Below are 14,475 nucleotides of genomic sequence, written 5' to 3'. Positions count from 1 at the left end.
TCACCTTCAACCTGACCCCTCTGGAGTACTTCCCAAGAAGCCTCCTCCTTCAGGAGCACCCCCCCACTGCCCTCTGCCACCTTTGATGCCTGCCAAGGCTTCTGAGGACCCTGCACGTGCCTCTTCCCCCTGAAGCTATGTTTAGACCCTCTGCCCTGCCTTCAGGCTGCTCCCTCCGCGTCCCCGTGAGGGGTCTCAGGGAAGGTGGGCGGGTCCTGGCAGGTGGCACCCTTAGCACTGACCACGCAGTGAGCGCGAAGCTGGGCCCTCCACCGATAGTTGGGGAAACTAAGGCCCAGCGATAAAGCAGCGTGGCCAAGTTCACAAGGGTGGGAATGCTAGGCTAACGCTGGTTGGGTGCTCTCTCCACCCCACCTCTGGACAGCTTGGTGCTTCTCCTCTGGGTACCCTAGGATCTAGTTCACGGCAACAAGCGGGGGGAATAACCGCGGAATGAATGAGTGAGAAGCAAAGAGCGACCCCCCCACCCCCTGCCGGAGCCAAGAGGACAAGAAGAGTGGCACAGGCCACCATTCCTCCAACTCTTCCTCCACGCCAGGCACTGTGCTCGACACTCCGCACAGATCGTTCCTTGGAATCATTACAGCAGCCTCATGGGGGAGGCCCTGTTGTTGTCCCCCTTAGGGATGAAGAAACCGAGGCACAGGGTGATGAAGAGATGAGCCTTAATCCTGCCCGAGCTGGGATTTCAACACGTTTCGGGCCAGAATTCGAAAGCCTCGGGCCCTCATCAGGATGCTGTGCTGCTCTCTTTCCTGGTAAACGCTTTTCTTTGAAAGAGGCCACCGCTGCCCAGACGACTCTGGCCCGGGCTCTGAGTCGGATGAGTTTTTAACTCACTTTGAGGGCAAGCACAGTGTGTCCCCCGCCTGGCTCATCAAGGGGCCTGAGACTTCAAGGAAATCTTTCTGAATCCAGCTCCCCCCCACCCCCGACCCCCGAGATGCCCCAGGTCCCTCGATTCACTCTCAGTGGCAGCTTCTATTCAAATACCAGCTCTTCTGCGGGGCTTTGGGGGCCCTTCGGTCTAAAACAGCCTCCCACACACCCACCCGTTTCCATCCTCTCCCTGCTTGCTTCCTTTTTCTCCACAGCATAAAACATGGCCCAACACTGCTCGGAGGCTGTGAGCTGTGCTTTGCCCCCTGGGGAGGGAGGGCACCTCCATGAGGGCAGGGACATTGGCTACGTTCCTGCTCTGTCGCCAGGGCCCTGGATCGGCCCTTAGTAGGTGCTCAGTGCACAGTGACCGGATGAACGAATCCTCACAATGTGATACATAAAACAGTGCTTTTCTATATCAGTGCAAGTTCGTAGCGATTTTGCGAAAGACGCACAAATTCGTTAATTTGAGTGTTAACGGGAAATCGTTAAGAAGAGTAAAAAGCCCACATTTGCCGGAGGCTCCCTTTAAGGAAATCACAGGGGATCCATGTGCCCACCCATGAACACCCGCTGAGCGCCAGCCTGTGCCAGGCAGCATGTGGGCTCTGGGCACGCATCAACGCACAAGCCGTGGCCTCTGCCCTGTCCCAAGGGGTGTATTTTAATGGGGGAGAAGGACATTGAACAATCCCCACAATAAATATTGAAAGTGTGCTGTAATCGAGTTGGAGCCGCCCGGGGCCCTCACCTGGTCTGCTGGGAAGGGCACGGCATTGAGGACCGCCTCCTGCCAAGGTCACTCACACTTGTCTGCATTCTCGTGGGTCTTCCGGGGGCAGGGGGCAGCAAGGGGACTGGAGCAGCGGCCAGCATGCCCAGAACCGTGTGTGCCCGGGGGGCTAGATGCACAGCAGCAACATCCATCACGCCAGCTGCGGGAAGAGCGGCCGGTAAGTGCTGGGCGTGGCGGGGGTGGGGGGGCGGCGGGTAGGGGGCTCTGTCTCCGGGAAAAGCTGGGCTCCGTAGGGTTGGGGGCTCGGGACCACAGCCTGGGGGGGGGGTCTTCTAAGTCACCTGCAAAGACCCCTCCCAGCCTGGGCTCCAGGAGCCAGTTTCTCCAGCTGTAAACACAGCAACACGATCTGCTTCCCTACAGGCGAGGGACCGAACAGGGAGAGAGGGACGTGAAGGATGTCACAGCTCAGTGCCTGGCTCGCAGGAGTGACACGTGTGGGTCTCTAAATGAGAGACGAGGTGGAGATTCCGGGGGGAAGGGGTACAGTGAAGGACCGGTGGGACGAGAAATCAAAGACAGGGACCGGGATTGTTCCTTCTGGAGGGCGGATGGCTCCTGTGCCTCAGTTCTCGTCTATAAAATGGGTCATTGGCCAGTTGTTTTCACGCAAAGGGCAGAACACGGAGAAACGACTTTAACTCAAACAGGACGATTTGCAGTCAGATAAGAACTTTCTGAAACTCAGAAAAAAAATTGCATAGAAAGATGCAATGAGAAGGATGAGTAGACTCCCTTGGATGGACACAGAATTATAAAGCTGGAAGGATGAGTCAGCTGCCCCCCTATAGACACACATCCCTTGGGTTTTGGATTTTAGAAGTTGACTCAAAGGAGAGTGGCCTGCCTCTGGTCAAGAGGTGGTCGGTAGCGGAGCTGGTGTCAGACCCCAGAGCCCCGAACCCTGGTACCAGTGCTCTCCCCATTGCCCACCTCAACCTCAATTCCATTTTTCCAGGAAAGTACATCGACCACCGACGAAGCACTCACCCAATGCCTGCCACCGTTCTAAGCCTCCCCTTAGAATTCCAGGGTTAATCCTCAAAGCAATCTTGTGAAGTAGGCGCCTTATCACAGATAAGGAAACTGAGGCAGAGAGAAGCTCAACAAAAAACCCCTGGGCATTTAGCTCGGCAGCGGTGGAGGGAGGCTCTGTACCTGGGCCTCCTGACTTCCCTGCTGGCTCTGCAGCCCCTGGGGGCGGCAGCCTCTGTCATTACGGATGGGGGGCCCATTTGGGGACCTATCTGTCTGGCAGTGCTTTGACAGTCACGGTTCAGTGTGATAGGACTCAAAGACCCTGAGCTCTTCAAAAAGGACAGCAGTGTCCTCGGCAGAGCTTGGCACACGCCTCCACACCAGAACCAGACTCCCCTGGTGGCAGTTTCAGGCAATGCCAGCTCCACGGGTGTGACACCCGTGCAGTCACATAGGACCCACCTTGGAAGCGCAGTCTTCACACTTTTTTTTTTTTTAACATTTTTATGTAATTTTTGAGAGGCAGAGACAGAGTGTGAGCAGGGGAGGGGCAGAGAGAGAGGGAGACACAGAATCCGAAGCAGGCTCCAGGCTCCGAGCTGTCAGCACAGAGCCCGACGCGGGGCTCGAACTCACGGACCGTGAGATCATGTCCTGAGCCGAAGTCAGACGCTCAACCAACTGAGCCACCCAGGCGCCTTTGTCTTCACACTTTTTAAGCAAGTGCCCCGCATTTTTGTTTTATACTAAGCCTTACAAATTACATAGCCTGTCTCAGTTGTGGACAAAGGTCCTTGACCTTTATCTGAAGGGACTGGGGGGTGCACAGCAATGCCACTACCACTGGAGGACAGCCATCCAGTGCCAGGCAGACTCTGGCACCAGGGACCTCAGCTCCCTTCCCTGGAATGAGGTGATTCTACCCCTTTCTTTCCTTTTCCTGGACAGAGGTGTGAGGTCAGCTCAAGGTGGCACTCATATAGATTCTCTCCCTCCCTCTCTCTCTCGTTTTCTCTCTCCCCCTCTCTCCCTCCCTCTCTCCTTCCCACTGGCTGTGGATGCACCAGCAGAGCGAGGCAGACACGAACCTTCTCCAAGCTCAGAGGTAACAACTCACCCTCGGGCTTCCTCCGCGGCCTCTGGCCTCTTACCGACCCTGCTGGGCTTGTGGCTGAAGGCAGCCCGTCCACGTACCTTGGGACAAGAAAAGGCACACAGAAACTCTGCAATAATATTGACAGCGGGCAAAACAGGGACGTGGGGGCAACCCGCGGTGGAAAGCTACAGGGCGGATAAAAGGGATGACCTAATTAGATCTGAAACACAAAATCCTGAGTTAAAAAAAATATTTTGCTAAATGATATGCTACTTGATACCTTGTATGTATCACGTGCACACACACTCGCAAAATGCTATATATTTTCCACGAGCCCATGCGTGTGTGTGAAAAGAAGTTTAAGTGCAGAAGGATCACATCAAAGTCATGTAATAGTTGTTAGCTCTGGAAGTGAGGTAGGGCATCAGAGAGCGGACTAACTGTGAGTATGTAACAAGCTCAAAGGAGAGTGGCCTGGGTGGTTTTAAGTGGACACTCCAACCTTGAAGCCGAGGAGGGAGGTCAATCCCCTCCTTCCTGGGGGCCCATTAGGACCTGCTCCCACTGACTTCACAGCACACTGCACGTGGCAGAGCCCTGTCACCTCCCTCATTTTAGGTGATGCCCACGGTAATGCCGTGAGGGGCAGGGCAGGCGTAATTATTACCCCCATTTTACAGACAAGACAACAGAGTCAGGAAGGTCGAGGGACTTGTTCAAGGTCACCAAGGTAGGAAGCAACAGACCGGGACTCTCTGATCTTCCAAGCCGAGTCCGGGACAGTGGGCGTGGAATGGCGAGGGTCCAGGCGGCCATTTATTTCCCAGGAGCTAGTCAGGGACTTCGGGGCTTATGATGTCCTTCCAGGTGGAGGCAGCTTCTGCTGGATCCGCTCCGAGTCTCCAAGCCCCCACTCCCATCCATAGATGCCCCCTCTCCCATCCCTTGCCCACCATTCTCCTCCTGAACCCCAAAGGTTATGCCCTTCCAGCTGCCTCATGGTGTTAGCAGCTGCGCCCAGGCAGCAGTAGCCAAAGTACTTTGGCTTCTCACCTCAGAGACGTTACTTCCCCACCTGCAAGCCCAGCTCTCTCCTGGTCCAAAGTCTTCATTCCCCTCGCAACATGCATCCCAGGCTCATTGCATTTGCTTCTCCTGATTGGTTCTCCCCTCTGGCTCCTCCCCCTTTCTGGCCACTGATTGGCTCCCCTACTCTGGCTCCTCCCACCTCCCTGGACCAAGTCTCTAACTTCGGCCAGAGGCTGCCTCAGACTCGGTTTTGTGAACTTCGGGGTTGTACTTCTCCAGCTGTCGTCAGTGCCCCGCCGGCCACACAAAACCCCGCCTGAGGAGCTTGTTAAACACCCAGATGCCAGGGCCTCAAGTCCACGGATGCTGATTCAGTAGGTCTGTGCGTGGGGCCCAGGAATCAGTAGCTTATAAAATAAATCCCGGTGATGTTGATGTTCAGTGAAATTTGGAAATCACCCGAGACCAAAACTTTGAATCAAAAATCAGGGAAACCAAGACCCAAAGAGGCTAAGTTATCTGTCCAAGATCATACAGCTAATAAACTGTAAGAAACTGTTTGGAGGCTACCGGGCCTGCTGTGACGCTACGCGTGCCGCGGAATCACACGACACAGGGGGATGGATGGACACACGGCACATACCCTCTGCAAAACTAACCCTCCAGGCTCCGGTCCCGGGGCCTGATGAAAATCTGGGTCCTTTTAATTCTAAGCAAAGGACCCAAAGTCTGGGCCAGCGCAGTCCCTACGGAGCAAGGAGAGGACTGCGGTTTTTTGGTGAAAGGTATCACCCCGCAGGGGGCCAGGGCCTGGCATTCTGCTGCCTGGTCGGTGCCCTGGTCACACATCAAGCAGTGATGAAACTCGAGCTGCCCCTCCCTGTCCTCAGTTGTCCCAGAGGCTCCAGGGACCTGGCCTCTTACCTCTTCAGCCACCCTCCCCAAGATTCAGGTGTCACACACCTGGGCCCCTAGCCAGGCTTCTGGTTCCCAGGCTCCCTCCCCACCCTTCAAGCCTGTGGGGGCCCCCAGGAGATTGCGATTTCCTCTGCTGGAAAGGGCTGGATGCCCTGGAAAGGAGGGAAGACGCTGAGGCAGCGGGACCTCCTCCTGGGCCCCAACAGGCCCTTTCCCACTATCAACAAGCCCCAACTGGACAGGCCACTCTGGATTGACGTCCCCAGGCCCTTCACTGCCAGGCCTGCCCTGGTGCCCCTCCAGCCTTTGCCCCTGCCCTCATTCTTCACCACACACTCGCTGACGGTCACCCCTTCTTAAAAACTGCAGTCTCAAAGTTTCTAGTGTCCAGGGGATCCTGAAAGCCAGTCCTTGTGTTTCTCCTAATTGTGACCGCACCCTCTCCTCACCCCTCACTGGTGCCCAAAGTTGGGAGTGAGGTGTGCAGGAGACATAGGAAGAAGGGGGAAAAACTCTGAAACTCACACCACAAAGAGCGGCCAAAATAATGACAACAATGATAATAACCTGACAATACCAAGTTGTGGCTGAACAAAGCACCTGGAACAGGCATGCGGTGCCTGTTGGGAATGCAGACTGGTACAGCCACTTCTGAAAACAATTGGTCTATTTCTTACGCAGTTAAACAGATACGTGCCATGCAACCCAGCAATCCTACTCATAAGTATTTGCCGAGAAAAATGGAAACCATATACATGCAAAAACCTACGTGTGGATGTTTATAGAGAAGCTATTAGCAATCATCAAAACCTGGAACCTCCCCCACCATGCCTTTCCACTAGTAAATGGATAAATTGGCATAGCCAGACAATGGAGTGCTTACTCAGCAATTAGAAGAAATGAAGTGATAAAATGTGGTGGAATCTCAAGTGCATTTTACTAAGTGAAAGAAGCTAGACTCCAAAAATTACATATCATCTGATTCTATTTATATGACTTTCTGGAAAAGGCATAACTTTAGGGAAGGATCAGCCGTTGTCTGGGCTGAAGATAGGGGAAGGGTTGACTATTGAGGGGCAGGTGGGGATTCTGGGGAGGGTGACGGAAATGTTCTATATCATGATTGTGGCGGTGATTATCTGACCGTGTGCATTTATCAAAACTCGCAACCTACACAGGCTGACTTTTACCGTATGGAAATCATACCACCATTTTCCTAAAAGCCTCTCTCACCTCCCGTCTTACTTCCTCAGTAGTTTTCTGCCACATCCTTGAGGACGTCTGCAAAAACCACAAAATTAAACCATAATTAAATTTAATGTGGGATCCAAGATTGGCTTCCAGGACAGAAAAAAAAGACGTTAATGGAAAAACTGGTAAAATCCAAATAAAGTCTGGAATTTAAGTGATAGTAGTGTGCCAATGTCATTTCTTACTTGTGACAAATGTCCTATGGTAATGGAAGATGTTGACATTAGGGGAAACAGAATGAGGGGCATAAGAGAGCTGTCTATATTATCCTTGAAACTTTTCTGTAAATCTAAAATTATTCCAAAATGATGGGGCACCTGGGTGGCTCAGTCAGTTAAGCATCCGACTTCAGCTCAGGTCATGATCTCACAGTTCATGAGCTCAAGCCCTGTGTCGGGCTCTGTGCTGACAGCTCAGAGCCTGGAGCCTGTTTCAGATTCTGTGTCTCCCTCTCTCTCTCTCTCTGCCCCTCCCCCGTTCATGCTCTGTGTCTCTCTGTCTCAAAAATAAATAAACGTTAAAGAAAATTTTTTTTTTAATTTAAAAAAAAAAAAAAGGGGCGCCTGGGTGGCTCAGTCGGTTAAGCGTCCAACTTCAGCCAGGTCACGATCTCGCGGTCCGCGAGTTCGAGCCCCGCGTCAGGCTCTGGGCTGATGGCTCGGAGCCTGGAGCCTGTTTCCGATTCTGTGTCTCCCTCTCTCTCTGCCCCTTCCCCGTTCATGCTCTGTCTCTCTCTGTCCCAAAAATAAATAAACGTTGAAAAAAAATTAAAAAAAAATTTTTTTTAATTAAAAAAATAAACATAAAAATTTTTTAAAAAATAAAGTAAAATTATTCCAAAATGGTTAACAATTATATACAAAATAATTGTCAATATACCAAAATATATTTCATAGACTTTTTATATTTTTATTATATATATGTAATTTTTATCATTTTGGAAAATTAGTCCCAGCTCTTTCGCATAGAGAAATGAAGATTTATGTTCACACAAAAAACCTGTACATAGATGTTTATAGCAACTTTATTTGTAATAGCCCCAAACTGGAAACCACCCAATGTCCTTTAACAGGGAATGGTTAAATAAATTGGGGTATATCCTACATGAAAAAATACTCAGCAATGGGGCGCCTGGGTGGCTCAGTTCGTTAAGTGTCTGATTTCGGCTCAGGTCATGATCTCATAGTTCGTGAGTTTGAGCCCCGCTCGGGCTCTGTGCTGAGAGCTCAGAGCCTGGAGCCTGCTTCAGATTCTGTCTCCCTCTCTCTCTGCCCCTCCCTCGCTCGTGCTCTGTCTCTCTCTCTCTCTCAAAAATAAATAAACATCAAAAAGAAAAAGAAAAAGAAATAAAAACTACTCCACAAAAAAGAAATGAACTGTTGATCCACACACCAACCTGGATTAATCCATAGACTTGTGTTGACTGTAAAAAGCCAGGCTCCAAAGTTTACATACTGTGGGATTCCATTTATGTAACATCCTTGAAGTGGCCAAAGTACAGAAGTGGAAGACAGATTAGTAGTTACCATCAGTTAAAAGAGAAGGTAGGTTGATCGGAAAGTAGCTGTGATTATAATAAAATGGCAGCAGGAAGGTCCTTGTGGGATGGAAATGTTCTGTATCTTGATTGTGTCAACATCAGTATCCAGATTGTGATATTCCTTTTTTTAAGATTTTATTTATTTACAGATTTTTTTAAGTTTATTTATTTCTGAGAGAGAGAGAGCATGAGCAGGGGAGGGGCAGAGAGAGAGGGAAACAGAGGATCCAAAGCGGGCTCCACACTGACAGCAGTGAGTCAGATGTGGGGCTCGCGCTCACAAACCCTGAGATCATGATCGGAGCGGAAGTTGGACGCTCAACCGACTGAGCCTCCCGGGCGCCCCCCCGGGTTGTGAGGCTCTAGTGTAGTTTTGCAACGTTACCATTGGGGAACTGGGTAAAGGGCACTCGAGAAGTCTCTGTACTGTTTCTCCCAACTGCAGTGAATCTACAAGTATCTCAAAATTTTCAAGTTTAAATCACCTTAGACTTGGGAAAGAAGAAGAGAAAACTGCTGCGTCTTCAAGATGAAATAAGAAGGGTCGGGGCGCCTGGGTGGCTCAGTCGGTTGAGCGTCCGACTTCGGCTCAGGTCACGATCTCGCGGTCCGTGAGATCGAGCCCCGTGTCGGGCTCTGGGCTGATGGCTCAGAGCCTGGAGCCTGCTTCCGATTCTGTGTCTCCCTCTCTCTCTGCCCCTCCCCCGTTCATGCTCTGTCTCTCTCTGTCCCAAAAATAAATAAACGTTAAAAAAAAAAAAAAAAAAAAAAAAAAAAAAAAAGAAGGGTCACGGCATTCAGACGGCCGAGCAACCTGGAGCCACCTAAAATAGACCAGTTGGATCAGGAGGATGGTCAGCGTCCCCATTTTGCATCCCTTCTCTTCCTTTCTCCAATACGGCCTCAGGCAAGTCTTCTCAAGCCCTCTCCCTCCTTTACCAAAATGGGAAAAGGCACGGAAAGCCACTAGGAGCAGTCCTAGATAATTGTGCAGACAGGGGGTACCTGCTCACAAGAGGATGTGCATCTGAAGGGCGACAAGTTGGTTAGGCTGAAAAGCGAGCCTCCAATACCGAAATTGCTGACACAGCAGGCAGGGGAGGAAAGATAGTTAACATAACTGGAGGAATGGAGAGCTTCTTGGAACTCAGGAAGGCCCATCAGGCCTATAAGCTGAGATGATCCATGAGGCCAGTTGCGCCCAGCAAGCAACAGGGTAGGAGACAGGAGGTTGGCAGAATGTAAATGTTTTTAATTAAAAAAATTTTTTTTAATGTTTATTTATTTTTGAGAGAGAGAGTGTGTGTGTCAATGGGGGAAGGGGCAGAGAGAGAGGCCAACACAGAATCTGAGGCAGGCTTGAGGCTCTGAGCTGTCAGCACAGAGCCTGATGTGGGACTCGAACTCAAGAAGCATGAGATCATGACCTGAGCGGGAAGTTGGATGCCCAACTGACTGAGCCACCTAGGCACCCCCAGAATGTAAACTTCAGAGTGGCATTTCAATATTGGATGGGAATGATTAGGAGCGGAGAGAACTGGGGTTTGAATAATAAAATATATTCATTTTGCCTAGAATCTTTTATTTCCTGCCCCCCACCCACACCCCGTTTTCCCGGACAAAGCACTGCCCATTCCCGCTCTAAGTAGTGGGACTGAACTCGAACAGCCAACTTGCTAAAAATGATTGGCCTGGGTGTGATGGCATGATCCAAGCCTGGCCAATCATGCTACTTTTCTTCTTGGGCTCCCTACAGTAAGTTGTTCAAGGTAATTCAATAGCGAGAGGCAAAGCCTGTGTTGGGGCTCCAGGATTTCCGACTCCAAAGCTAGTTTCTTTCCCATTTTCCACCCTGTTCTCTGGGAGCACAAGGATTTCTCTCAGCAAGGCTCATCTGCTCAGATAAAACTTTATGGTACTCAGACATCCCAGTTGCTCTGAGCTTCAAAGCCACGGGGGGCCCTGGTAGCCCGTTGTGCCGTAGCCAGATGGACATGAGACCCTGGGAAAGTTACTTTACCTCCCTGAACCTCAGTTTCCCCATCTTCCATCTGAGTTAATAACGGTAAGGATCTCCCAGGGGTGTCTTGTGAATTGAGACAATCAGCGGAAGGTGCTTAGCACATAGCGAGTGCTCTGGCAGAGCTCAGTGAGCAAACTCTGGTCATTACGAAAGAGAAACCCAGGGCCAGACATCTGTCACCATGTCAGCTGTCTGACGTCCCTAATCCCCCAGGCTCTGACCTTCTCCCTCTTCCCAAGCTCAGCCCTGTCCAGGCTATTCTTGTCTAAACTTTCCCAAATGTCACTCTTTGGGTTTTTTCTTCTTTATGCTCTGTGTCTTTATCTAGGTGACATTTTTCCCCCTCCACAGGGACTTTTGTGAGAACAGGAGTAGAAACAACAAAAGGGCCTCTGGTCAGGCTCCCCCCAAAGAGCAGGAGGATACTGTGACCTAGAGACACCCGGAGGGAGTCCCGAGGGAGTGGAGGGGGAGAGGAGGGGGAGGTTGAGCTGAGGGAGTGCTGGGGGGCAGTTCTGCAACTAAGCCAAAGGGCAGGCCTCCCTCTCTAGAAAAAACTCCACTGACAGAATCTCAAGGATGATGAGTCAGGGAAATCCAGCTCTGGAATCCTTCACAGACCCTGTTCCGCATGGGAACTTGGGGAGCAGATTAAAACACCTTCTAGCACTTTCTGTCCATATGTGACTATGCTGGCTGGCTCGGTCAGGTCAATCCTAAGCGTCCCCAGGCTGGGTGGTGAGATCAAGACACGGAGCTGGCCCCGCCACAGGCAGGCCGTCCCAAGGCTGCAGGCCCCTCGGCCTGGCGTTACCGTGGTCGTGTGTGAGGGGTGAGGAGCGTCTCCACGGCACCAGGTGCGTGTAGTACATCCATGAGAGCTTCAGGGAGGGTCGAATGAATGAAGAGCAGGACCTGCTGAGAGGAGGTGTATGTCAAGGGCAGGAGAGGGCTCCCTTCGCAAACACCTCCCTCGGGTCTGCCGGCTCACCACCGCCCAGGCTCTGGAAACTGGCCATGCTCAGGCATTGGGCCCCAGCGTGCTCCCGGGTTACCCCTCACTGTTGGATTCAGCCCATTGGATCCAAGAAGAACGCCTGACTGGAGGTAGCCAGTCTGATTCTTTCTTCCGGGAATCGGCGCTCCTTACCTGTGAGAATGGCAGGTGAGGGGCAGACAGGCCCATCGCTGCCAGGAGGGTCCAGGGCACGGGGCCAGTCCGAAGCCGCTCTCGACGCTGTTCTCCCAAGGCCCATGCTGTTAGCTGGGAGCCCCAGGACTCCCCAGTTCACCCCCATTTATGGCTTGAGCTGGCAAGAGTCCACTTGTGTGCTTGCAAACAGAGGAGCCTGCTGCTTAGGCCCACACATGGTCACAGGCCAGCCTGTGTGCCGCTGTCATCCACACGTGAGGGGCTTGGAGCCACAGGCCACCAGCCGTGAGCTTCCCCCCCACCCCGCAACACCCAGGGCAGCGGAGAGAAGGCAGGCCAGCCAGGCCTTCTGGATGGGGCGACGAGCTCAGGGGAAGGAGCGCTGGGTTGGAATCAGGAAGCCCACCTTTGAGGCTTGGCTCAGCATTCAGCTTCCGTGTGTGACCCTGGACCCTTGTCACTGCATCTGTCGGCCTTTTGATCTTTTATCCTTTTCTACCTCCGTCTCTCCGGTGCCAGAGTTCTTGGACATCTTTGTCTTGCTTTCTTTTTGAAGTTTATTTCTTTTGAGAGTGGGGAGGGGCAGAGAGAGCGGGGGAGAGAATCCCAAGCGGGCTCCTCGCTGTCCGTGGGGGGCCCGATGCAGGGCTTGATCTCACAGACCGTGAGATGGTGACGGAAGCCAAAACCAAGAGTCGGATGCTTAACCGGCTGAGCCAGCCAGGTGCCCCTTGGGCATCTTTTTTTAGTCACCCCTTCAAACTGATCCCTCCCCTTTCCTTCCATCCTGCCCTAACATAGGCACACACACACACACACACACACACACACACACACACTCACACTCACACATTCCCACACTCTCTCTCCATTGTGCACATATGGGCTTGCATGCCTTCTTTCTTTGTCTTTCCGTCCTTCTCTGTCCCTTGTAAGATGCCTTGAACTCGATGTGCCTTTGCAGCGTATGGGGGGAGGCAGGGGCCGTATCAGTCAGAGTAGGTGAGCTGATGCCGCGGCACCAAAGGCCTCCCAAGCTTCAGGGGGCTTCTTCCTCCTGCTCACTGTCCGCGGTGAGCCCACTGGAGGCCCAGCTTCTTCTAGTCGCTCTACCCCAAGGCCTGGGGATGACAGAACAGTCACTGCCTGGGGAACTGCCCACTCTTTGGCCAGTGGGTTTTAGTGACGGCAGGAAAGAGGAACGTGGCTGTCCAGAAACAGACCCAGAGTCAGTGGTGCGAGTGCCAACAGCTAATTTGGGGGCGGGGGGTACAGGGGACACTGGTATGGAGCGGGAGAATGCCTCAGGGAAAGGAAAGCAGCTAATAAGGGACGTGGATTAACCCAGCTGCCGCTGTGGGTGAATGCGGTTCGTCCCCTGGGAAATCCCGGGGAAACGGTGAGGAACCCATGTGCCAGGGTGAGCCCGCCTCAGGGGTGAGAGAGCTGGGGTATTTATATCTCAACCCCCCAGTCGCTGGCCCGGGCTGACGGGGGTGAGGTGTGTATTTCCCTGGCACTCCCAGCCTGGGGTGTGCGCGGGCAGAGCCGTGTTTTGTGGTCTAGACAAAGCCCTTGGGCGCAGAGACGCAGACACTGGGGGGACTAAGTCATCAGGATGCTCCAAGAGCTGTGGGCGGGGCGCCATCCAGCTGTGCCTTGACCGCCAGTCACGCATGAGCTCTTCAAGTTTGCCCCTAAAGTGATACCGTCACTTCCACTCACGTGCCAGTGGCCAAATAGAGTCACACGGTCATGCAGACCCTCAACGGCACAGAGGATCTAGTCCCGCCAGGTACCTAGATGGAGAGAACGCCGGAATATTTGTGACAACCACGGGGACCCAGTCTGGACTCTTGCTGCTGGTGCAGAAGCAGCCGGACTGAATCTGCCGTGAGACACCAAAGGTCATGTCCACGGGCCACAGGTGGTCTCCTGCTGGAACGCTTGCAGCCTGTCTCCTCCCCCCCCCCCACCAAACTGTGGTCCATTTTGGGTTTCCTCTCCCTGTTCTCTCCCCCTCTCCTCTCAGCAAAGTCATTTCCGGGTTGCCCCTCAGCCCTCCCCTCACAGGTGCCCCAGGGGGGTTCCTTAGCTGTTCCCATCCACCTCGAAGTTCAAATAAGCAAACACTTTGAGGTTTGCAAATTGCACGGGCAGCCAGTCTTTCTTCTCCTCACCTCACGTGAAGGACACCGTCTTCAGCTCAACGGATGTGGAAACTGAGGCACAGAGGAAGTAGATGGCCTGCTTAAGAATACACAGTTCATGGCAGTCTAGTTGAAAAAGTCCTCGTCCAGGAAACTTTGGAAGGTTCCTGTCTCCTAATCCGATGCTCAACCTTCCCTCTTATGTGGCTTTTTAAAGGTCAGCTTCTGGGGCGCCTGGGAGGCTCAGTTGGTTGGGTGGCCGACTTCGGCTCAGGCCATGATTTCACGGTTCGTGAGTTCGAGCCCCGCATCGGGCTCTGTGCTGACAGCTCAGAGCCTGGAGCCTGCTTCGGATTCTGTGTGTGTTTCTCTCTCTGCCCCTCCCCTGCTCTCTGTCCCTCAAAAAAAAAAAAAAAAAAAAAAGAATAAACATTTTAAAAATTAAAAAAAAAAAAGGTCAGCGCCTGACTCCACCCACCATCTAGGGCCACAAGGGCCACCTCCTTCTCACCATCCTAACTGGCCGGCACCCTGTCATTCTGTTATTTCACAAGTGCGTGCCCCTGAATGTGTTCTTCTGTCTTCCTTGAAAGCCCTTTTCTGTCTTCAGCAGCCAGCGGGCACCCAGAAGCTGTCCA

At 52.5% G+C, this 14,475-nt stretch overlaps 1 long non-coding RNA gene across 10 annotated transcripts in view; it reads right to left on the bottom strand.

Moving 5' to 3' along the window:
- Positions 1–9,870: 9,870 nt before the first annotated feature.
- The window catches only part of LOC102899185, a 61,140-nt gene continuing 56,535 nt past the window's right edge, over positions 9,871–14,475 (bottom strand). For 8 of the 10 annotated variants that reach the window (XR_002738028.2, XR_006589484.1, XR_002738029.2 and 5 more), the window contains 2 exons: positions 11,685–14,229; positions 9,871–11,449 (listed from right to left, as the gene is read on the bottom strand). This is a non-coding gene — a long non-coding RNA (uncharacterized LOC102899185). Of the gene's footprint in view, positions 11,453–11,684; positions 14,230–14,475 lie in introns of all 10 variants that reach the window. The other 2 variants (XR_006589479.1, XR_006589481.1) reach the window with 2 other exon arrangements.

This window comes from Felis catus, chromosome E1, assembly GCF_018350175.1.
Source record: "Felis catus isolate Fca126 chromosome E1, F.catus_Fca126_mat1.0, whole genome shotgun sequence".
Classification (NCBI taxonomy): domain Eukaryota; kingdom Metazoa; phylum Chordata; class Mammalia; order Carnivora; family Felidae; genus Felis; species Felis catus.
The sequence above is the reverse complement of the archived record's forward strand: the minus strand, read 5'-3'. Positions and strand labels throughout refer to the sequence as shown.